Source organism: Staurois parvus, unplaced genomic scaffold, assembly GCF_062004578.1.
Source record: "Staurois parvus isolate SC_StPar_1 unplaced genomic scaffold, SC_StPar_1.0 ptg000159l, whole genome shotgun sequence".
In the NCBI taxonomy this organism is placed as follows: Eukaryota; Metazoa; Chordata; class Amphibia; order Anura; family Ranidae; genus Staurois; species Staurois parvus.
The window spans coordinates 103,963-130,000 of NW_028317955.1; the positions used below are offsets into that span (position 1 = coordinate 103,963).

At 43.5% G+C, this 26,038-nt stretch overlaps 1 protein-coding gene across 24 annotated transcripts in view; it reads left to right on the top strand.

The window, feature by feature from the left end:
* MADD (MAP kinase activating death domain) overlaps positions 1–26,038 on the top strand; it is a 174,555-nt gene that overhangs the window by 2,922 nt on the left and 145,595 nt on the right. The window contains exon 1 of one of the 24 annotated variants that reach the window (XM_089675767.1): positions 20,255–20,405. The exons of the other annotated variants lie outside the window; for them this stretch is intronic. The gene's annotated coding sequence lies outside the window, so the exon portion shown is untranslated. Of the gene's footprint in view, positions 1–20,254; positions 20,406–26,038 lie in introns of those variants that run through there. 24 annotated transcript variants of the gene reach the window in all.

Genomic DNA, 26,038 nt, shown 5'->3' on the forward strand with positions numbered 1-26,038 from the left:
GCTACCTTTTGTTGTGTCTGGTGTGGGGATGTGTGGACAGTGGAAGAGTGATTAACTCCGGGGTTCTAGCTTGTAGGATAGCTGGAGGAATCCTAGAAGGGTGTGCCAATTGCTAGACTGCTCCCCAACCCTTAGAGCGCACCAGATTGTGTATAAGATTCGTATCTGCCTGTGTTTGGTCAGCCAGTTGGATTGGAGTGGAGTCTCCCTCTAGTGATGGCCAGAGGCAGTGCGGGCTGTGAAAATGTATCACGGCCAGTCTTATATGTTCAAAGTCCCCCTCATTCCCTCTTATCCCAAGTCATGGACGGACCACACCTCGGTTAGCTAGTCGCCGTGTGATGGTGATCCGTGACACCTTCATTATCTCTCATCACTTCCCATAGCTCTCCCCTTGCATTCATCCTTCGTTTCTGCACAACACTGATGGTAGCACCGGGGTTATCCGAAAAGCCACCACCAGTGTTGGCAATTAAAATGATAAATGTCCTTTCTGCTTCATACTGGTCTCACGCTGTCTTCCTCTTTCTATATAGTGTATGTTTTGGTCCAAAATGTTCCTTATGGTGCTCCTCTGCTTTTTGTTTGTCTGTAATAAACCGGTTCCCCACTGTGTCTCAAATAGGCACTTCTCCTATTTCTATTGAAGGATACATTCACCTTTAAAAAAAGGAATAAATGCACATCTTTTTCTAGGTAAATGTACATTTATTATTTTATTTTACTGCAGTCTGTAAGGCACTGCACCCACAATCTGCAAATGGTGGGTGCAATGCCTGGATCCTGCGGACACTAGTAAACTGCCTGCCTGTACCTCGTATGGGCCAGCAGTTACTGAATGGCAGGAAGAGTTGTTGGACTATAAGGCCCCATGTACACGGGACACTTCTGAATGATGGAAACTGAGTGCTGGAAAACGTAGGTAAAAAATGTCTGTTTAGCCGCGTTGGCATAACACGTTATGTGCGTTTGCGGTTATGTGCGTTTTTAAAGATAAGCACAGGAGATGCCCAGAATGCACTGAAAAGTGGTAAATAACTATTTCAGACTGTTTCAGAGAAATACAGAGAGTAGAAGCAGAGGCAGCAGTTTGTTTTGAGATTAGCTTAGGTGTGAGTTGCTCATTAACATTTCTTTTGTTTCCAGGGGTGGGAAAGGTGTCTGGTGGGGGGAGTCATTAAGGTCGCCTGGCAGGGGGTCTTCATCAGGAATTTGAGGTGTGAATGGTCATTAACATATCTTTTGTTTCCAAGGGTGGGAGAGGTCTGGGGTGTGGATTGGTCATTACAATCTGTGACAAGCTTGGTAGGAACATCCCGTGTTCAGTGTTTTCTCCATCTGAGTACCTTGAAAACACTTTGCATGCATTTTTCATGATGAAAAAAGGCTCTGGACAGCATTGGGAACTGAAAGAGTTAAAAAACGCTTATAAACACAATTTGCAGTATTTAGCCGCGTTTACAAGCTTTTTGCGTTTGAAACGCTGATAAAATCAACTGCTGAATGCAAGTTTTCTGCGTTCAAAAAAAACAAAACTGTAAACTCAAATGCCTGTAAATGAAGATGTGTACATGGACACATAGGAAAACATTAGGGTGAGTTCTGGGGCTGCTGAAAAAAATGCTGAACAGCTCCTGAACATGCGTTTATCAGCTGCAGTGTACATGAGCCCTAAGAGCGCTCACCAGCGCCACCGTCGTTCGAGAGCTACAAGCTGTCAGCTGCAATGGATGATGGTACTTGGAGGCATTCATTCACAGGAAACTTTGAATGTTGCGGCCGTGTGGCCAGAGCCCCACTCGTCTGTAGTTTTTAAATTGTGACAGCAGGTGGGGGGATCTGGGGAGAAGCTGCACATGTACGTGCCCCAAAGTTGAACTTATCATTTAATACATCCATTCTAAATTACTCGGGACAAGGAGCAGGGAGGGGCACATCCATCGTCAAATGTGTAATCAATGCCTGACCCCTCCATACCTTTCATTCATCCTTCATTTCCTCACCCCTCATAGGTGACACTGGGGTCATTGCTGGAAAAATCATCCCCAGTGATCATAGTAATGTGTTTCATGATTTCCTTGTGCTTTTTATATTGTCATTTTTGTAATCTATATAGATAGCTTAGTGATTAGCATTTCTGCCTTGCAGCACTGGATTGTTCATTTCGAATCTCCGCCAGGGCACTAGCTGCATGGCTTTTCTATGTTCATGTTTCCTCTGGGTACTCCGGTTTCCTCCCACACTCTACAGTCATGCTGATTAATTGGTTCCTGTCTGAATTGGCCCCAGTATGTATGTATAAATTGGCTTTGCTCACGTGTTATTGTATTTGCATGCCAGCCCCAAGCTGAGCAACTGGGGAGGGTTGTGGAACCTGCCTTGGATGAAATTCTATGGATGAGTGTAACAGACATGCCTATAATGAATTAAAATGCGTACTATAACACGGCTATTCCAAACGTACCTGTACAAGGAGCAGGCACACACAATTCTAATGAACATCTGACCCCTCCCCTAGGACCTCCTGTATTCTCTCATCACGTCCGATAGATCTTGCCCTTCATTCATCCTTCGTTTCTTTAACCTTCATAGGTGTCATTGGGTTATCCTTGGAAAAGCCATCAGCAGCAGTTGTACTCCTGTTGGTGAATGCCCCTCATGGTGCCTGTGTGCTTCTTTGTCTTTTTCCTTTTCTGCTTTACCTGCTTCCTGGTGGTTTTTATTATTTAATAAGGTGTTAACGTGGAACATACTCAGAATTCATCTATCATAGATCTGTTCTCCATGGATTGGAGCTGACCTGTGCTAGTGCAGCACGTATCACCTCTATGAAGTCTTTTAGTTTCTTTGGGGGGGTTCTCTTTTATTGAATCTCTAATTTGTGTCATCTGTCATTTCCCTTTCCGTCTTAAAACCTGTCAGCCCCTCATATTTGGTATAATACCTCATTTATCTGACAGGTCATTCATTTTACTGCTCCAGTCCCATATTCTGCTGTCTTCAACTTTCATGCAGAGAACATTTTCTGTTTATCTTACCTGCCATGTGACCTTTTTAGTTACTGCAAAGTGAAAAAAACAAGAAGCGCACCAACCTTGCGCATTACCTCAGTAACCAAAATTTATTAGTAAAGGAATGGTACTCACAAACGGCGAATAAAAACAGGCATGTAAGTCCTCCAAGGGACTTCAGAGACAAGAGGCCAACGCGAATCCCATCATGGGGGTAGACACTCAGTACAGCTGACGCGTTTCGAAGGTCGTACCTTCTTCCTCAAAGCTCTGAGGAAGAAGGTACGACCTTCGAAACGCGTCAGCTGTACTGTCTACCCCCATGATGGGATTCACGCTGGCCTCTTGACTCACAAACAGCAAATAAAAACAGGCATGTGAGTACCATTCCTTTACTAATAAATTTTGATTACTGAGGTAATGCGCAAGGTTGGTGCACTTCTTGTTGTTTTTTCACTTTGCAGTATTGTTTGGGCTTCCCCAGCCTTGTTTTGGAGCTGCACGACCTTTCATGCTCTGGTGGTCGTTTCATTTGGGTTTGATTTCACCTACTCTCCACCGGCCTGGGTCCTGGAGCGCAGAAGGAATCGTATTTTGTCTACATTTTTAGTTACAGCAGGGCATGCTGGGATCAGTAGTTTGAGTATTCCTTTGAGTGCAGCCAAATTAAAAAGAACCAGTTACAATTGGGCGTATCCACAAATGAAAAGGTGATCAATGCACATAAAATCTTCTTTATTCCATACCCATAGGGATTCAGGAGGATCTGATACACAAACGAATGTCCACTCATTTCTGCCCTTACAGGTCTTCGTTGTCACATGGAATATAGGGATTTCAGCACTATATCTGCTTGTTATGGCCTTTACAATTGGGCTTATGCAAGAATTTATTTGTTGTCTTGAATTATAAATAATATATAACAAAATATAATATTCTATGAAAAATGTACACTTGCCCTTTTTATGTAGTTATTCTGCCTGAGGATGACTTTTTGACCTGAAGATAGAGGAGACGGGTCAACTGAAGTCTGGCCCTTCAACATCTCCAGAGTTTGCATGACAGTATTATTTAACAGAGGGCCGAGGAATCAAAACATCTAAGTGGCTTTTACAATGATGCCGTTATGGTTACTTTGGAGCTGGAAGACATTTGTTGTTGACATGAGTTTAGATAGTTGAAAGTATTCATAGAGCTGAAAAGTACTTTTCCACTATGGTACATTGCATTTAATGTACGTTTTCCTAGTGGTCTTCCAGGGCAGCATATTGACAGATTGAGACGCCTTCCGTCAGGTCCGGAAAGATGTTACCAGGTCAAATGTTAAAAGGGGGTCCCTTCCTCGTTTCTTGTTGGAACTTTTTTTTTTTTTTTTCCTTCATTTGGAGATGTGTTGCTTGGAATGTGGATGAGGAGAGTCTGTCTCTGGCTGTCCTTCAACACTGTACCTACCTCACTCCCTTGGGGCTGCTGGTGGTCCTTCTGTGCTACCTTGCCCTTCAGGACCCTTCCTGGGTACCCCTCCTTTTTCTTCATGCCTGGTGAAGGAATTGTACAGAGAAGACTTGCCTTCTTGACAGGGTCTTCCATAGGTGGGCAGTTGTCCCATTTTAGGTTGCGGCTTCAGTCATTTTCCTGTTTTGACACATTGGGGTTTATGTACTAAAGCTGGAAAGTGCAAAATCAGGCTCAATTCTGCATAGAAACCAATCAGCTTCTAACCTCAGCTTGTCCAATTAAGCTTCGGCAATAAAACCTGGAAGCTGATTGGTTTCCATGCAGAAGTGAATCCGCTTCCAGGTTTTATTGCCGAAGCTTAATTGGACAAGCTGAGGTTAGAAGCTGATTGGTTTCTATGCAGAATTGAGCCTGGTTTTGCACTCTCCAGCTTTAGTAAATAAACCCCTAGGTGTCGCTTCCATGCAGGGTGCTGTCATTCCTGGGTGTTGAAGCTTTTTGTTCCAAGTCTCATTTTTGGTGCCAAAGGAATGGAATGGGCCTGTTGGTGCCTTTTTTATGGTGGATCCTTCTAGCAGCCAGTGTGAGGATGCCAATCATAGACCCTTCGGTGTAGATTCAGGCTCCAGCAGATTCAGGTTTCCCTGGTGCCAATACTATATACATGTAAGCCAAAGGTTTTTGCTCCTGTACATTGAGGTGCACTGTGTTGCCAAAAATTGTTTACCTTTTTGGAACAGCTTGTGTTGTCAGCCTGTTCATTTTAATGGGCTGCGTCAATGCAATGCACTTAAATGCATGAAAGATTAAAAAATGATTCTAAAGGAAATAATTTTGTATATATTTAATATCTTATACTTGCCTACTCTGTACAGTGGTTTTGCACAGAGCTGCCCTGATCCTCAGCTTTTTGGGTCTCCCTCTGGTGATCCTGGCTCCTCCCTCCTGCCGAGTGCCCCCAATAGCAAGCCTCTTGCTATGGGGACACTTGAACAAGCTCGCTCCTTAGCCATGCTCTGGCTGTCCATTCACACACAGAGCGCGTGAAAGTAAAAGTAAAGCAACTAGATAAAAACATTTATTCATATATATACATATATATCTCTGACTATGGAAGTGTGCAGAATTCTAATTACTTAAGACCAAATGGGCTACAGCCCAGTTGTAGCCGATCCTCCTAAAGGAAGATAAGGCCTCCTATTCATCAGTTTCTAGAATTCTGTTTCCCCCTCAGTTATAAAAATAGCTGTCGCAGCCCATTGTTGGTTCATTATTCATTTTCCTGACACCTCTCTTATCTTTACATCTGTCTTATGTCAACAGTGTCACTACAAGCACATTTTCATTAACTCCTTAATTTCCTTGCATTTAATTTTTTTTTTTTTTTTTTCTTGGTACTGCGGTCATTCCATTTTTTCAGTACAAGATTTCGGGGGCAAAGGACATCTGTGGAGAAAAATTCAGGGGATTTGATGAACCCCTTGTGAAAATTGGAGACACTGGAGCTGATTTACTAAAACTGGAGAGTGGAAATCTGGTGCAACTCTGCATAGAAACCAATTGGCTTCCATGGTTTTTTTTTGTTGTCAATGCTTAATTGAAGAAACTGAAGTTAGAAGCTGATTGGTTTCTATGCAGAGCTGCACCAGATTTTGCATTCAAGTTTTAGTAAATCAGCCCTACTGACTGTGGAAGCTGTATGGAGGAGTTCGGACTTCACTTACTGGATGACTGCTCTGTGACTGAATCCAGACACAGGAAACCTTCCAGCAATTTATGGAGGTCAGCAATGGCTGTCCCTGTAGTTTTCCTCTGGAAGAGCACAATCGCTATTGCCTTCATGGTTTTATTTACATTTTTTTTTCTACATCTAAAATCCTCTGTTCTCTCCCTTTTTATCTCCAGATCTGAGATTGCACAGAGACTGCAATTTATTTTTAAATAACCAGTCTGTTTCCACCCCCTTCAAAGAGTCTCTTCTTTTACAGTTACCATCCCCCTCCAAATCTTCTGTCAGTGTTCCCTTCCCCCTATATATTTCCAAATCTGTCACAGTCGCCATCCTTTTTAAATGGCCTGCTGCTGTCACCAGTATTTAAATGTACCCACAAACCTCAAATGCTCATTACTGTTCAACTCTACTGGTAAGCAATCTTTGTATGGGCGCCTGGCAGTGTCTGCACACCTAGACATTTGTCCCCAGGGTCTCTCTTTTGTTGGATTTTATTACATTATTGTACCCAAGTGATACATTTGGATCTAGGAATATCTGTATGATATAAACTTTTGCATGCAGATTAAATTGATTCTAAAGGAAATAATTTTTTATATATTTTTTAATAACATGTTATACTTGCCTGCTCTGTACAGTGGGTTTTGCACAGAGCTTCCCTGATTCTCAACTTTTTCGGTCTTCCTCCGGTGATCCTGGCTCCTTCCTCCTGCCGAGTGCTTCCGATAGCAAGCCTCTTGCTATGGGGACACTTGAACAAGCTCACTCCTTAGCCACGCTCTGGCTGTCCATTGACACATACAGCGTGGCTCGGTCCCATCCCCATCTCCTCATTGGCCCACTGGTTCATTGACAGCAGCGGGAGCCTCTGGTGCTTTGTGAGGGGGGAGAGACCCGGGAAAGCCGCTACACTCGCAGAATCGATATCAGACTTGGGTAAGTATAGGGGGGTTAGGGGGGCTGCTACACCCAAAGGTTTTTATCTTGAGCCTTTAGAGCCACTATAAGCACATTGATTTTATTACCTCTAACTCTGCCACTTTACAATACGAAATACCCTGTGCTTCTGGGTATTATGTAACGTGAGCATCTCTTCTCCCACAATGCAATGTTGGGTGGCCAATCACAAGCCGCAATTGTTGTCACATGGGAGCGGGGAGACAGTCCTTGCCCTGTATGTGCACTGACCAGGTCCTTATTTTCTGGTTTGTTTTGATTTCATTTTTACACCAGTTGTGTATATGCAATCTGGGCCCAAGTTCAGTTTAATTAATGGGAATGCTACTCAAATAGGATATTAATATTGACTTTTGTTTTGCTTATTTGATTAGTCCTGTATGGTGTGTGTGGGTTTTTTTTATTTTTTTCTAATTTTCCTAGATATGATTTGGGTGTTTCGCCACGGTGTGAATCCCAGTGGCAGGAATCTACAAATTTCTGATGCCGGGATTAACAGCTGTGTGCAGATCTGCAGTGACAAGGAATAGAAAATCCAGCAACTCCCCTTCTTCACAACAGCGCACCGCTCCAATGCCAGGACAAGGGCACCCAAGGCAAAAAAGGCCAAAGTGCACCCCCTCCATGAGCTGTGAACTACTTGGGAAGCGTGCCCTTTTTCTGCCCCATTCTGCTGAAGAGCCAAAAGCAGCTGCCTTTTTGCCTACCCCTCAGATCAGTTTTTCATCACTCCTTCTAATTTAGTTAGAGGGTTTACCTGTAAATTAAATACCCCCCCCTTATTGATTTCTACCTCTTCAGTATCTGCTGCCATTTTTGCTGACATTCCCTGAACGTTGTCTGTGAAATACTTATCCTGGCTTCCCACCACCCATGTCTACTACCTCGTCAGTGATAGTTCATCCTCCGCCAGTGTCCTGTTCTACTGATTACTGAATTTTAATTTTCTGTATCTTGTATCGTCTGTCTCCTTCCAGCTTACCTGTTGTGTGTTATTTATAGAATGATCTAGTAATCATAGAATACATTACAACATTCCTGTCACCTTTTTATACTCTGCCTTGTCACGCCTGTACACCCTTCCCCCAGATCTCTATTGCCAGATCTATGCTAAATATGCATTAGATGTATTATAGCCTACTGTATGTGTCAGCGATTCCCAGTAGAGTCAGCATTTGGCATCAGATAACCGTTTATGTTCTAGAATTCTCTTCGGTTGTGTTCTAATGCTTTTGTGACATTGGGCCTTGTTTATCAAGGTTTCTGAGAGAGGCCACAATGGGTAACAGTAGCATTTAATCTTGGGTACTTTGAGTCTGTTATGTTTGGAATGTGCAAAGCCCAATTAAACTGTCTGTTTAAAGTGGTATTAAAGTCACTTTGTGTGTGTTAGATAGATATAGATATATATATATATATATATATATATATATATATATATATATATATATCTATCTATTTTTAATAAAGCTTGCCTATAGGTAAAATGAATCGCATTCACCGTTTAGGTGATATTCTATGGAGCAGCAGCCAGTAACCATTCTGGCACATGCGCTCTGAAGGAACAGCATACCTGTGCTGTTCCTTCAGAGCTGTGTACCGCGGCTGAAACGTGCGTGTGATGTCATCGGCTCGGCCATTCAGCAGCCGCAGCCCATAACCCCAAAAGGAAGCCTGGGTGAAGATGGAAGTCTCTGCAGCGGTGAAAGCGCGTCGCTGGATGGCTTCGTTCTAAGACAAGTCTTTCATAACGGGGCAGCACAGTGGCTAAATGGTTAGCACTTCCGTCTGGCAGTACTCGGGTTGCTGGTTCGAATCCTAACTACGGCACCACCTGCCTGGAGTTTGCATGTTTTCCCTGTGACTGCGTGTGTTTCCTCCGGGTACTCTGGTTTCCTCCCACACTCCAAAGACATGCTGGTAGGTTAATTGGCTCCTGTCTAAATTGGCCCTAGTATATGTATGTATGAATGTGAGTTAGGGACCTTAGATTGTACACTCCTTGAGGTTTAGGGACTGATATGAATGTACAATATATATGTAAAGTGCTGCGTAAATTGACGGCGCTATATAAGTACCTGAACAAATAATAAAACAAATAATGTGCCAATATGCGATGCACGTAATATTACTTTGCAGGGAGATTTTTTTTTTATATATTTAATGTCAAGTTTTACTACCACTTTAAATCCATTAATTACATTCCAGGTGTATCAAATCAAAAGATGTGCAAAGGCTTAATATTGGCTTTCTTGGAAAGCAGCCATGGCCTGAGCAAGAAAGCCCGTCCCCTGGCAGCATGCTGTAGAGCAAAGAACCCTTCTTTCTGTGGAAGCAGTGGTCTCTCTGCAGACATCCAAAACACCCCTTGTTGAATCGGAGCTAGAGCTCTCCCATCAGTGGAAAGTATATCATCTTTTCTAATTTCAAAGAATAAACAGTAGATTGAGTTCATCTGTGTCATTCTGCTCTCTCCTCCTATTAGCATTGTACTTTGCATTGCAACATTCCTGATTGGCCCTTTGTGCTGCTTATCCCCACTCCCTCTTTTTTTTTTTTTTTTTTTTTTTTTTTTCTGCTTCAGATTATATAGTAGAGTGTGAGATAATTCAGTTCAGGCAGTTACACTGCTTGCCCTGAAGCCCAACTCCATGACTCCTCCTGCTGCAATGGTTCATTGCTTACGCCTAAGACAGAGGGTTAAAGTGGTTTTACAGGCTGAAGGGTTTTTTTTTTTTACTTTCAAAGTATTCTCTGTAGTAAGGCAAAAAAAACTTCATGCAGCTCCTCAACCCCCCCCCCCCTTCTTGTACTTACCTGAGCCTGATCTCGATCCAGCACTGTGCCCAAGAGCAGCGGCTCTCTCCCTCTTCATTGGCTCAGAGACAGCAGGCTCCCACTGCTGTCAATCACAGCCAGTGAGGAGAGGGCGGAGCCGAGTCATGCTCTGTGTGTGGACAGAGTGGGGCTTAGGTCAAAATGGCTTGCTATGGGGGCTCTCAGTTGGGGGACCCAAGAAGAGGAGGATCAGGTCTGCGCTGTGCAAAACTATTACGCAGAGCAGGTAAGTATGACATGTTTGTAAATGCACTTTTTTAAAATTTAAATAAAAATCCCTTTATGGAGAATACCTTATTTCTCCCTTCAGTGCTACAACTAATTTCTCACAGCTCCTCTAAGTTTCTCCTACTCTGGCCACACTCCAGCCTCCTAAAAGTACATTACAGGGTTAATGACCCACATTGTATGTGATGATGCTGAGGCTCCACCCATAGACCAGAACTTTGAAGAAGGGTGCTGGAGCTGACCGGAGTGGGGTGTAAGGTAAATAAAGCTGGTTGTACAGTAGTGCCTAGGCATAATGGGCATTTAACCCTTATGGTGCAGGGGGCCCTCCACTACAAGGGTGACATTTTTTGATTTTCATGGAGCTGGGCTTTAAAAAGATATACATTTGATGTATTAATTGGTACATTTTATATTTAATGTGAACCAGCGGTTTGGATGTGACCCCTTAATTCACCGCAGCTGCTGTACCAAGTGCTATACTAATCAGCCCTTATATATACATCTATCTTTTATACAGCGCTATTGTTTTTTGTTTAAACATGTGCAATAAACAAGCCTATTCTCTGCAATGCTCCTATACTCAAATAAAAATTTAAACCTGATTCAATAAAGTGTCCTTTTTGCTTCCAAAAAGTCTCACTGTGCATGTAAAGTGTCCAATTATTCACAGTATAATGCACAATGCCTTCAAACTGATTAAAGTGTCCATGCTCAAAGTGCTCCATTTCCAACAGTCAGTGCCATAGTGTTCCCGAAATCGTCCACCATAAACACAGAACACTCATCAGATATATAGGACTATCACAGGTGAGTCATACAATGCTTAGTACCATGGATAACCACCATCAGCCTTCTTCTTGGGTCAGCTGCACTCCTTCCTTTTTAAATGTCTCACACAACATGTAAGGAGACTACCATAGTGTGAAATCTTTAACCACCTCCTGTCCGGCCGTTGTATATAAACGGCCAGGCGGTGGCAGTGCAGGATCGGGTGGCCGTTTATAAATGGCCTCCCCGCACCCTGCTTGTACGCGCTCCCTGGGAGTGCGGAGCACCGCGATCCGGTGCCCGCTGTGTACGAGGTCCCGATCATGTGATCACTGATTGGCCAATCAGTGATCACATGCAGAGTAGTAAGCAAGATGTCATTTCTGACATCATTGCTTACTACGTGTGAAATCTGTGAATGATCACAGAGGTCACATGGTACAAGGCTATTCACAACAGCCTTGTACCATGTGACAAGCTATAACCAATCACAGCTCACTCAGTAGTTCTCAATGGCTGCAAGGATGCAGCTAGAAAGGAGGTGAAATGATTGCTTTTACAGCCTTTATGGGTGTAAAAGCAATCCGTGTTAAAAAAAAAAAAATCTTTATCACCCCCCACAAGTACAGTGTCACCATGGTGACACTGTACTGCTAGGGTGACAGTATATAAAAAATAATATAAAAAAAGTTTAAAAATTATAATTTTTGGTTATAAACTAATTTGGTTTTTTTTTTTCTTACTAAAAATATAACGGAATAAATTTTGGACAAGATTTATGATGAAATACGATTTATTTGCAAAATTTTATAAGAAAAACACTTTTTTTCAAAATTTTTAGACCTTTTAATTTACATGGCAAAAAAAATAAAAATCCCAGCGGTGAATAAATACCACCAAAATAAAACTTTATCTGTCTTTATCTGTGTGAAAAAAATGTTGCATGACTGTGCAATTGTCATTCAAAGTGTGATAGCACTGAAAGCTGAAAAGTTGGCCTGGACAGGAAGGGGGTAAAACCTTTTATTTATTAAAAACCTCTTCCACAATGCCCACTCACATTGTTAGATGCATACTCCTGCAGCAGGATGAACACTCATGTTACATGATAAGCACAGGGCACACGGATCTGGCTCTAGGCTCTCACCGCCACCTTCTCCTGTATTAACCACTTCCGGTATTGCTGTGTGGGATGACGTCCCTTCCTGCTATGCCCCTATGTTTGTCTAGAGTTCAGCTTTAAGAGACCCCTGTGGCATACATTGAAACATAGTCACAGTAGGAATGACTTGGATTTTTGGGGGCAGGGAGGAGTTTGACACCCCCCCCCCCCCCCCCAGGGTTGACTTTATCAAGAGTGTCAACGATTGATATGAGGCGTATGAAAGGAAAGGCTGAGATCCGTAGTAGATTTTTTGGGGGGATCACTAGTAAGGTGTGATGTTCTGGTGAGTAAAATCTATCCAGTAAAACCAGGTTTTTTTTCTTGTGGTTCAGAAATTCTTCACAATTTTCATTTCATTTGTTTAGCCCGAGGCTCACTGGTGGAGGGGTGGTTGGTTTCCTCAATGGAGTGGAATGTTGACTTTTGCTGTAGTAGGTAAATTTGGGAGTAGCGAGTACTTGTAACGCTTTAGTGGTAAGAGTGGGAAGAATGGCAGCTTGGTCATTCCCCCAATTGAATGTCCGTTTATATAAAATATCCTTTACTTGTCCCAGAAGCCCTGTGATACCTCGCAATTCCAGAATAATCATAGCTGGCATATCCAACAAAGGAGTGAGCATTGTGGGAACATTTGCAAGTTTTGTGAGACTCCTAATATGTTACCTGAATTTTCTTTGAGATTGACACTATGGGTAAGCAGGAGGATCCGTTCCTTTTGCTGCTCTGTGAACGTACCCCCAAGTCTTTATCATTTAGACAGTTACAGGGGTGTATACTGGTGTGGGGGAATGAGATATTAGGTGATAGGAGCTCTTAGGTCTTGTACTTCTTGAATAGATCTTTAACTTCTTTCTGAAAACCTTTTGCAAATTTGGCCTGTATTGAACTGTGGCTTAAAGTGACTGTCATCCACCAGCTCCCTGCTCTGCTCCTCCAGCTCTCACTGGAGCGCCGGGCTGTGGAGGGGGAGAGCAGCTGGCTCACGTTCTAAGCAGCACGCTGAGAGGCTGAGCCGGCTGCTGGTCAGGCGTCTGGTTGGATTCAGACATTGTCAGGATACCTCCAGAGGCTGAATTGGCTCTGTGATGTCAGTTGACAGGCCACTTTAGACTGCTGTTGGCTGATTGTGGGTCACAGGAGTGCAAAATAAGTGCACCCAAGAGAAGTATGACCAAAAGAGCTCTTTTAATGCCTGAATAGTTGATATTGTTTCCATTTATTTCAGGTACTTGTATAGCGCTGTCAATTTACGCAGAGCTTTACACCTATATTATACATTCACATCAGTCCCTAACCCTCAAGGGGTGTACAATCTAAGGTCCCTAACTTACATTCATACATACACATACTAGGGACAATTTAGACAGGAGCCAATTAACCTACCAACATGTCTTTGGAGTGTGGAAGGAAACCCACGCAAGCACAGGGAGAACATGCAAACTCCATGCAGGAGGCGCCATGGTCGGGAATTGAACCCATGACCCATTTACTGCAAGTCAGACGTGCTAATCACTAAGCCACTGTGCTGCCCCATTTGAAGGGAAAATTGGATTTAAAATGGTTTTTAAGGTTGGAGTTTTCATGTTAAGAAACTGTACTGTAATATAAATCTCAAAGTATATAGTGCCTCGCTCACACCATGCTGCAAAGTGTTTTTTCTGCATGCTTTTTACAAGGGCAGAAAACGGTTGTTCACACCACAACACTTCTGCAACGTGTTTAAAACTTAAACATGCGTGAGAGTTGATGTAAACTAATGTCTCCACAAGTGAGATCTGTGCGTTTCAGTTTTTTTTTTTCATTTTTTCTGTGCGTATGGTGCGAGGCCGAATTGAAGGAAGAACACCTGTCTGGTTTTTATTGCTGTGTCCCTGTTAAGGAGATTCCCTCTCTTTGCCCTGGTGACTGCCATCACTGAAAGTAAAAGAAAATAACCAAATTTTGGGTGGTCGCCAGAACAGGAACGAAGGGGAAATCTTCCAGTAGGGCCACTTTCACTTGTGGCTACTTTATTTAAAAAAAGAAATAAATATTGTTCTACAATAAGCACTTTGATTTTTGAAGGTTTATTTATTCACTATTACAACCTCGCTATAGCCGAATGATGGCTACAGCACGGTTGTCCAGTTCTGGGAGGGCATCATATGATATCCTCCCAGAACGTGCCCCCAGCGCTGTCAGTGATTGCTGTGTCCTATGGACACAGCTGGTCACATGACTAGCTAAAAGGCCACTCACAGAGGCATTTTGTACCACAACCAATGACACAGCAGATTACAAAGTAAATACAGTTGCTGCCACAGCGTGAGGAAAGTACTGCTGATAACTGGCCAATGTCAGAGGACATCTGCACTGATAATCAGGGCACTGATGAGCAGTGCCCATCATTGCAGCATCATCTGTGCCTCCTCATCAATGTCCACCAGTGCCACCTCCTCAGTGCCCATCAGTGCTGCCTATTTGTGCCACCTCCTCAGTGCCCATCAGTGCTGCCTATTTGTGCCACCTCCTCAGTGCCCATCAGTGCTGCCTATTTGTGCTACCTCCTCAGTGCCCATCAGTGCTGCCTATTTGTGCCACCTCCTCAGTGCCCATCAGTGCTGCCTATTTGTGCCACCTCCTCAATGCCCATCAGTGCTGCCTATCTGTGCCACCTCCTCAGTGCTGCCTATCTCTGCTACCTCCTCCAGTGCCCATCAGTGCTGCCTATCTCTGCTACCTCCTCCAGTGCCCATCAGTGCTGCCTATCTCTGCTACCTCCTCCATTGCCCATCAGTGCTGCCTATCTCTGCTCCCTCCTCCAGTGCCCATCAGTGCTGCCTATCTGTGCCACCTCCTCGGTGCTGCCTATCTGTGCCGCCTTATCAACGCACATCAGTGAAGGAGAAAAATTACCTGTTTGCTAAATTTTTTTTTTCACATTTTTTTTCTTTTTTTTGTTTTATATTACAAAAAAATAAAACTTCCAGTGGTGATTAAATACCACCAAAATACATCTCTCTTTGTGTACAACAGCCCTGAAAGCTGAAAATTAGCCTGGGCAGGAAGGGGTGTAAAAGTACACAAGTGGTTAAGGTTGGATAGGTGACTGTTCTTATTCCGTTCTAACAGGAGGATTGGGAGCGGTAATTGGCTGGCTAATAAAGAATATTGTCCCTGTGCTGTTTTAAAACGGCACTCCTACTTGTTAGAGTATCTAAACCCAAGAAAACTTGTCATTTGTATTGTATCTTTCCAGTCCCTAGATGTGTTGGCTGCATTTTTTGTTTTTTAACCTAGTGATCCTGCCAGTAACACACTTCCTGTCATAGGGTGACAACACTTACTCACTGTATAGTATCTGTGGATACAGCATTGTCACCCTAGGCTGCTCTTCTGATTTGGAATACAATTCCTCCCTCATCTCCATTACATGGGGAGGGGGTTGTGCAGTTCACAGAAGATCGCTGAGTAAGCTAATAACGTTGGAATTTCGGTACAATGCACACAGTTACAAGGACACTGGATGTCTGTCACAATCAACAGGTATTTTTCTGTACTTGCCTGGGGGGAAAAAAGAAAGCTAATGCAGGCGCTATGTCTAAGGACTGGTAAGCTGCAATATTTTAAATGTGTGTTGTATTTAGATACTCTTTATGGGTCATTGCTGGTGGTTCTGATCAGCCAATGGCTTCTTAGGGCTTCCTGCGTCCATATTATGAACAGATTAAATGTCTGACGTGGAGAGCAAGACCGGAGCAGGTGGGTGATGCTGGGACCTGGTTATGTCAGTTTATTACAGATGTCAGGGTATCTGATGGCCAGATCTCTGCCCAACACAGAGAAAATATTATTATTATACAGTATTTATATAGCGACAAAAAGTTTGGTGAACGCTGTACAGAGATATATCCGTTCCTGGTGGGCCGGCTCTGTATACACAAAGCAGAAATGTATTTGTCTTCGCAGAGTCGAAATCGCTACTGAACAGCCCCTCTTCTGCCCACCTAATCCGTGACATCTCCCTGCCACCCACAGGAGCTGTGTGTCACAGCAAACACGGCGATGACATACACACAGCACTGGTGAATCAACATTGCATTTCTGTCTGTTTGTAAATGGAGGGGTGTGTGAGGAGAGGAGGAGGAGGAGGCAGATGGCTCTCTGTTCTTATACTGGGAGGATTGTCATCCCTTGAGTGAGATTTGCCATCAGCCAGCTAGGCTTGACAGGAATTAAGAGTTGGCTGTATTCACAGGCACAGCGGAGATGGCGATTTGTGCAGTCAGGTAGGAGGATCTGTGTATATACACAGTTGTCATTTTTTATTTTTTTTATTTTTTTTTTTTGTTGTTGCTCAGATTACTATAATAAGGAAGCTGTTGTATTAGAGTCAGCAATGCAGTGAGTATTATCAGAAGGAAAGCAAGCAATATAAAGTAGAGGGCTAAGGATATGAAGGAAGTGGCACGCCAGTGCACCCCAATGCACATGTGGTTCAGCAACAGCACAAGGCACAGATATGTGAACCATTCGTGTGGGGGGGGGGGAGGGGGAAGGTTGTCTAGTTTTATGTGGGGTGTTGGCCACCCAGTAAAAAATGGATGGGTTGCCTTGGTGTTACTAAACCCACAACCGTAAAATCAGTCTGTATATTCAAACTGCTAACACTGACGTACAAAGCTGTCCATAATTCTGCCCCAAACTACATCACAGACCTGATATCCGAATACCACCCAAAATGCACTCTCCGCTCTTCACAAGACCTCCTTCTCTCTAGTTCCCTGATCTCCTCCTCCCATGCCCACCTCCAGGGCATCACCCATCCTCTGGAACTCCGTACCCCAATCCATCAGACTATCACCCACTCTCCTCTCTTTTTAGGCACACCCTAAAAACCCATCTCTTCAGGGAAGCCTACCCCGCCCTCTGCTAACTGCCGATCTCCTCCACTCTTCCTACCACTCCATCCCCCACAGCTTTTCCTCCCGTACCACTATCCCCTCCCTCCTAGATTGTAAGCTCCAAGGAGCAGGGCCCTCGAGCCCCTCATGTATTGTACTGTATTGTCCCCCATTGTAATGTACAGCGCTGAGCGAACTGTTGGCGCTATATAAATACTGTATAATAATAGTAACAATAATATATGCAGTAAAGAACGCTTGTTATACTCACTGTGCAACCTAAGGGGTTAATCCTCTGCATTGTATTTAAAAACACAAACAAAAAAAAACGGTCTGATCCTCCCTTTCTTTTGCTGTCCCCAAACCATCTGCCATAGTACAGAGAAGCAGTGGCAAGTCTGCACATGCTCAGTTTGGTGTCTATTGCTAGAGATTTGTTTGTTTGTTTTTTTTTTTTTTGGGGGGGGGGGGGGGGCGGCGGCACAGGGCTAGTCGGTGCTCTCCAAACAGAGGTTAAGGGATCATTCAGCCTCATAGGACAGTCAGGGGAGAATGAAAAGTCCTCTTACAAGATTAAACCGTACTCAGGCGGACACTGATAGAGGTCACAAGACTGCTATACACTGCTGATGACACTGTGGGAGACCAGATATGGTGAATACAGGGTTCTGGGTTAAGTAACACTTCAAAGTTGAACTCCATGGATGATCTAGTTTGCATACTCACACTAGACCAGCTTGGCACAATGTGAGTACGCAGATGTGATACCTGATTGGTGTTTGTGGAAGGTGTAAATCACAGTAGTAGCCTGAGCTACTACATTGATGGCCAAGATCTTCTACATGCATAGTAACCACAGAGGGTCGTTTGCTCTGCACTGCTATCATTTAGAGAACAGCTTGCAGTTTTCTCAATGAATGCAAAGCGTTCCCTGATTGGACAAGGTGAAGATTGTGACATCCCCTCTCCTTTTCTACATAACCAATTAGAGAACACTTTGCTTTCTTCACGAAAAATGCAAGGCATTCTTCAATTGGCTGGGAGGGTGTGTGAGTTCCTGCGATTACTTTGCAGAAGGGCAGCTGCTCAGCACAGCACTTGGAAGAAGGTGTCCATCGGCGTGATGTACAGCTTTCAGAGACGATCAAGTATCGCTTGTGCATACTCATTGTGCCAAGATGCCCCAGTGTAAGTATACAAAATCTAGAATTGCTGGAGTTTAGCTTTAACACAACACCTTTAAATGTGAGAAGGGCCCCTAACGGTCTCATCTTCCCGATTTGACAGTGTTGTGCTGGTTGGAAAGAGCAATAAAGTATAAAAGATACCCCATAGGTGAAGACTGACACTTAGTCCTACCCAAGGGTGGACTGATAACTCATGGGGCCCACGGGCAATAGGGGATCATGGGGCCCCTGTGTCCTTGCCCAAACTCAAAAAGCCTATGAAAAAGGTATCAGGGGCATCTCATGGGGCCCCCTACTGACCCCGGGCCCCCGGGCAGTGCCCGAGTTTCCAAATGGTCAGTCCGCCACTGGTCCTACTACTTCCAATCCCAGCAGTATAGGGAATCTACTATGACTGTGGCCTCAGCGTCTAGCCTTTGGTGCACAGTCGGCGTCGCACATGTTGTGGTTGGACTATGCAGCATAGGCATACCTACCTGCAGAATACCTGATCTGAGATAGTGGCCTGCCACCCACAGGTCTGATCAAAAGCCAGTTCATGGTTGTTCTAAAAGGCAGTGATGTTTAGGTGCCACTTATTCAAGGAACTTTTTGTGAATTTTTCATGTGAAGTGGGGTTTCAAGGATCATTTTTTTTTTTTTTTACCCGGTATTTGCATACCTGGAACAAGCATGCTGGAAATGGTTACAGAACATTGCTAGAATCCCTTATCTCTGTACTTGTTTTGGGTCAGCTACTCGGACACCATTGAAACAAAGTATCAACTTTAGTGTATGTAAACTCTATGAATATATTTCCTCTTATTTGCTCCCTTTTGGCCTGTAAGGCTACGTTCACACTATCGTTGTGTGCAGGCGGCAGAGAGGCGTTTGGGAAGTGTTTTTACCGCTTCCCAAACGCCTCGGACAATTCTGCACATTGCAGCACATGGTGCTGTTCTAACGGAAGCATTTGCGTCGCGGCAAAACGGACGCCTCTGGTCGAGTCAGGAGGCGTTGAAGCCTCCTATTCTAGTCTATGGTGCCGCTCCGCAAACTCCCAACCGGCGCTTGCGGTGCAGTTGCGACGTGGTTGCGGGGCGTTTGCAGAGCGGTAACACAATTTAAACTTCATTATAGGCGTTTGTGGGGCGTTTTTAATGCTCGGCAAACGCCTAGCAACCGCTGCTAAACCGCGCATGCGGCGTTTGCCGAGTGTTAAAAAACGCTCCGCAAACGCCGGACCAATGCTTGCCAAACGCTATAGGGGCGTTTGGCAAGCGTAGGTAAAACAGTCAAGTGTGAACGAGCCCTAAAAGAAGCAGTACGGCTGAAGGATTTTTTTTTTTTTTTTTTTTTTTTTTGTTTAAGCCATACTTCTTCTGGTGGTCTACTAACATCACAGAACTAGTCCAGGCTCTGCAGGGATCCTGACAATAATGTCTGGATTTGCCCAGATGCCTGATTGGCAGGTGGCTCAGCCTCTCACTGAGAGCTTGAGTCAACCGCTGCCGCCCCCCCTGGTGCTCCAGGGAGTGCTGCAGTGGCAGACCAGAGAGCTGGTGACAATACTATTATTTTTGGTCTCTGGCATAGTTGCCCTTTGTAGACAGGGAACTAGCGTTCTCAAAAGAAGAGATTAGAATCGGCAGCCTTTATTTTCTCATGACAGGTTCCCTTTAACTGATGTTTCTGCCTTGGCAGACCACTGCGATGGGAGGCAGGCCAGACTGCAGCTTTGAAGCTTCTCCAGCTCTGACTACCTTCTGTATCCCAACTGGGGTGTACACGAGGCCTCAGAACTTGAAGATGACACGTTTCCATTGCTGTGCTCATGTTTGGTACAGGCAGCAATGTGATTTTCGTATGGCCAACATCACTATTTATCTCCGGTTGTCATTAATCAGGCCAGCGATCTGAGGAAGTCCAGCAGCCTTGGCAGGAAGCAATCATTGTGTCAGAGAATAGCTGTTACAGCAGAGAACCTAATAACTGTGTGTGGGGAGGGAAGCGGGGAGGGCCTGTCTTGCTAGAGGACAGAATTGTTGGCTGTGCTGGAGGTGAGGATGAATTGGTGCGCTCTGAGAGATGTGTGTATATTCACAGCGAGACACAGGCAGTGATGACTGTATTCCAGGAGGGATGAACCCCATCGTGCAGGGGAATAGGACGGCATTGGAGGCGGAAGAGAAGCTGGTAAGATGTTCCAGAAGAGCAGCGGGGATGGATGATTAATAGGTTATGAGAGAGGGAGGCAGGGGGACAATTGATCGAAGGACGGTAGTACAAGGATGGATTATACTGTGCTGTGTTAGAATCTAGAAAACAGCCCAGGAAAGGTGGGATGGGTATGGCTAGCAGATTCACAAGCAACGGCTGTCAAACAGGACCGCAGGCTGGGCTGAACGTAGAAGGAACTGGGGAGTGATGGAGGCTGCTTGGGCAGTGGAAGGCGATACTTGGGGCGATGAGTCTGCACTGGTTGGAAGAGGTAGATGCAGGGACTATAGCAGCAGCCTTTCCCAACCAGGGTTCCCTGAATAACTGGGTTCCTCCAAGCATCACAACTAGGGGTTCCTCAAGCAGTGAGCAATGGTGACTTAATCTCCTGCCTACACTGGGCGCTAATGCGCGAGGGCACCTGGACACTGGGCGCTAATTATAAATAGATATATCTCTCTAGTCTGTGTAGGTATGAATGTCAGTTCAAGCTCCATGCTCAAACTCCCCCCTCCCCCCCCCCCCCCAAAAAAAAATTAAAAGTCAACGGCTACAAATAACTGTAGCTGCTGACTTTCATCATTCACAGGACACTTGCCTGTCCAGGGGTCCAGCGCCATTCTCACCCAGGCTAGTTCTTCACTAGCCTCCGGGTTCCCACCATAGCAAGTAAAGGAAACCAGAATTGAAGCCTTGCGGCTTCACAGACAGTTTCCTACTGTGCATGTCGCATTGTGATCGGTCCCATAGTCATCTGGGACCTGTGAAATGTTCCAGAAGACTGGGGGGGGAGTGAACTTACGCCTGAATTCACCGAAGTGAACTGAGCCGGAAGTGGGAGTGGGTACCTGTCAAAACAATAGGTACCCGCTCTTCTCCCCCCCAATAAAACTGCCAAATGTGGCGGGGGGGGGGAGGGTGCAAACAAGCGGAGCTTCCCCTTTTGGGTGGAGCTCCACTTTAAGGGTTCGGTATTCTGATGAGAATGTACCATGTATGTTGAGCTCTGCATAAATTGCCGGTGCTATATTACCTGTATTAAATGTATAATTTTTTTATTTTTTTTTTTAAATGTTCTACAATGTAGTATTCATTGGTAATGTACTGCAACTGCAGGGTTCCTCTGGGGTAAGAAAGGTTGAGAAAGGCTGGACTATAGGTGGAGGTGACTGCTGGGGTCGTGGAGATTTTCTAAAGCTGGTGTGAGCAGAGGTGACCTCATTACATCAGGGATTTGGGACGCTTCTGTGAAAGGAACAAATGGTTTTTGCATTATGTAACTTAGATTTTTTTTTTTGGGAATGTTTCATCCTGCTATGCAGAGATGTCTTTTGGTAGGGAGGTCTGTGGTATATATAGAATTCCTTTTCATTGTCTTGTTTTATCCTGTATCTTTCATTTTTTCTATATAGTGAAGCATTGTTGGGTATGATGACAACACGTTATGAACTGAAATTGAAAAGAGGAATTATCTAGGCTTAGAGCTGAACATCAGGCATAGTGTGTGTCTCATATAGTACAGTATAATTTTTTATTATGTACATACACTGTATGTATAACTGACTTCTCTGTCAGCACTGCCGTATTGACCCCACAGCAGTTGGTGTATGTAAATATCAATTGAGCCACACGTGAGGTTTCCTTGTGAACCTGAGAGCAATAATTCTAGGGCCATAATTCACTGTGAACTCTAAACTGAAGACCTGCAAAGGCTTTTAAAGCATCGCCTATGGAGTATATTGATTACTGAGGCTTGTTGACGTTTAACAGTTCAAAGGCTTGACATGTTAGGTATCTATTTGCTCGTGACAATCTCATCTTTTATTTTTTACTCAAAATGTTGTAATCTATTGTTCGTGTATTATTTACTAGAAATTTGCATGTGATATACATGTACACTAATATTGTAGTTAGAAGTAAGTGAGCGCACTAGAAGTAGCAGCTAAGCACAGTAGGTAAAAGAGATTAAACCTATAAATCCAAAAATAAAATAACCTAGTGCGGGGCTAAAAACGAATATATATAGATATAAATGGCTATTAAAATCAAACAAATGTTTGAGTATATGATCATAAAATATGAATATTCCAAAAGTGACAATAGTGCTCTGGAAGTGATTGCTTCAAAGATATTCTGGTTCTCGTGCAGATAGAATAAAATTGCACACTCACCAGATGCACAATTTTAATGTGCATATAAATATGGGTAAAGATGTCCTCTTATTGGGATCAGGGTAGAGCAGATGAAGGGTAATCCTCCCTCTGAAGGGTAGATGTTACAGGGGGCAATTCCAGGGTTTAAAGTTGATCCAATACAGCCAGAGGTCCCTTACAGGGAATGGTGGATGTAGTATCCTGGGTAGACTGGAGATCCCCTCTCTGGATACTGGGATGGACCATAGATGGGCTTCTGTGAATAAATTCACGAATCCGCGTCTGTCTTATTTTCAGTTACTGCCGTCCCGCAAATTCAAATTTCGAGCCTGACCCGGATACATCATTAATATGTAACATATAAAATTACAACTACCACCATTTTTTTTTTTTTTTTTTTTTCTCCAGGGTCTCTTGTTTTCAGAAAATATATAATTTTGCAGGGGTTCACTAATTTTCAGGAATTAAATGTGCATTTTAAAACAAAACTTAACTGTATCTGAGCACCACGAACTGGAAAAACTATTTTCTTTTAATATTTAAAGCACACCCATCCATCCGTGTCTCCATGCTTTATTTTGTTGAGAAATCACTTTGAAAAAGACCCCCTAGCATTTCTAACTGCAGCCATCTTGAGTAAGAGTGGATGATTCATGTAGCGTTTACTTTCTGGAATCCATCTGCCCTTACCCTAGGCATGTAGACGGAAGGGTGTGTAGCTGAGAAACCCTCCTACAGATGAAGGCAAAACAAAATGGCTATGAAGACTCTTGGGAGTGTAAGACATCATTTTGGCCTAGGCTAGAAACCAGGAAGTAACTGAGGGAATGTTTAAAAAAAAAAAGTTTTAAGAACAGTAAATATAATAATGTATTACTAAAGGCTTGCAGCATACGGTTTAAAAATGGTAAATGTTGGTTAAGAGAGTAATGTTCCAAACATGTGCACAAGCTGAAAAAGAGATGCACTGATAGCGAAGTGGTTAAGGCTTGGCAAAAGTTAATTTTAAAATGGACGGAGGTGGTTGGAAGATTTATATATTTCATGTACTTATATAGCGCTGTCAATTTACACAGCCCTTTACATAAATAAAGGTATATTATGTTTACTTGTTTTAAATTAAATATATATTTCTGCAGTTACTTCCTGGTTTCCATGACTAGGCAAATGTCACCCATCCCAGGAGTCTTCAGGAGAGAAGGATGAGTTTTCTTAGCTACGCACACTCTACTGTCTGCATGCTTGAGCTAAGGGCAGATGGCTTCCAGGAAGTAAATGTTACACGAATGTTCTGCCGTTACTCAACACGGCCACATCCAGAAATGCTAGGGGGTGTTTTTCAAAATGATTTCTCAGCAAAACAAAGCATGGAATCATGGATTGATGGGAGAGTTTGTTTTGAATAATTTAATTAAATTGCATTTTTGGTTTGTAGTGCTCAGATGCAGCGTAGTTCCATTTAAAGACCATAAAGGTTTGTACATTTAATGTAGTTGTAAAGCCTTAAGGTTTTTTTTTTTTGTTTTTTTTTTTTTTTGTTCCTTAATGTGTTAAGATAAAAAAAAATTCTATGCTGCAGGACCCCCTTATACTTACCAGCGCTGTGTATGAGATCAGCGCCTCTCACGATTGTCCCTTCTCACAGGGCAGATCGATAGTAGTGGAAGCCATTGGCTTCTGCTGCTGTTCATCAAACTCTGATGAGGGAACGGGGAGGGGGCTGTTCCCCGCTGTCTGTGTTTATGGACACAGGCAGCAAGGCCTGGGAGCAGGACCAAACGAGCGCCCCCATAGGAAGCGTCTTTCTATGGGGGCACTGAATGAAGAGGGGCTAGGAGCACCGGCAGAGGACCCAAGAAGAGGACGGTCATGGCTGGTCTGTGCAAAACCATTACACAGAGCAGGTAGTTATGACCGGTTTCTTTATTTCAGTGTTAGAAAAAAATGATTTACAAACACTTTTAAGTTGGTCCAAGTTCATTTATCTAAACTTCATCTTTCAAATATCGATCTATCTAACCAAATCCTATTCTAATTTTAGTAACCTAACTTTTAAAAAAATTTTTTTTTTTTTTTCATAAAAGCTCTAAGACTAGGTTCATAGCTATGCAGGTTGGGTTGATGTTTTTTGCAGTGCGGTTTGCATTTTTTTTTTTCCCACACAGTTTTATGCATTTTCAATGCTTTATTGATGAGTTTTATGTTTCACATTATTGGATGTGTTAATGTTCCTAGGGGGGAGGTGTTTGCTGTCATGCAGGAAATGCACCAGAAACTCATGTACATGCATTTTTCATGCGTTTCTATTGCAGTTTATGGAACAAAAAAATCAATCGGCTGCTGGCAAAAAAGTCTTTGACCCTTTACAAAAAAGTGCATCGGTTGAAAGTTCACAGATGTAAATGTGGCCCATAGGAAATCACGTTAAATATATTGTAGTGTGTTTCTGCAAATCTGAAAACAAACTGCAAAGTGCCTTACAGTCCCTGAGATGCAAAAATGTTTAAAAAGAAAAAAAGTCCCAACATATATTTGTCTTTAACAACTCCTCTGCATGTCACTGTGATAGTCTTCTTTACTTTACCAGTAGATGGTGCTGTGCAGGGGTTTGATCACGTGTCAAACACGAGGCCCGGGGGCCAAATCCGGCCCACCAGGCCATTTCATGTGGCCCTCACACCCAGGGCTTTTTTTTAGCTAGAAAGTGGCAAAATGGTGCAGAGGTCAAAGCTGAGAAGGAGAGGTAGAAAAGAGATGTGGACAGCCCTTGAAAGAGAGCTGCACTCTGTACACAGTACACTCCTGAACTCTGCACAGCACATACCCCTGAACTCTGCACTCTGTATGTAGTTCACCCCGAAAGCCCTGCACTCTGTACATAGCAGTACTCCTGAACTCTGTATACATAGTCTTACAAATACAACCAGCCCTTTGAGGGCATCCTAATGCTGATGCGGCCCGTGATGAAATTGAGTTTGACACCCCTGGGTTAGATCGATAAACCATTTTTTCCCCTGTAAATATATTTCTAAAGGTGCTATTGACATTTTCACCACGTCGGTAACAACCCATGCAACCCATACATACATAGAAACCAAAACAAGTTCAGAAATTAAGTTATGTATAATAAAATGGAATGACACAGGGAAAAAGTATTGAACACATGAAGAAAGGGAGGTGCATAAAGGCATGGAAAGCCAAGACACCAGCTGAAATCTATCAGTAGTTAGGAAGCATTCCTGCCCCTTGTCAGTGCAAATTAACATCAGTTGGTTCAGACTCAACCGATGACCTATAAAAAGGGGTCTCATTACCAAGGTGTCACACAAGAAGCATCTCTTTGGGTAAAAGCAAAGAGCTCTCAAGACCTTTGCAACCTTATTGTTGCAAAACATACTGATGGCATTGGTTACAGAAGGACACAATCATCAGTTAAAGTAACGCAGCGCTGTAACG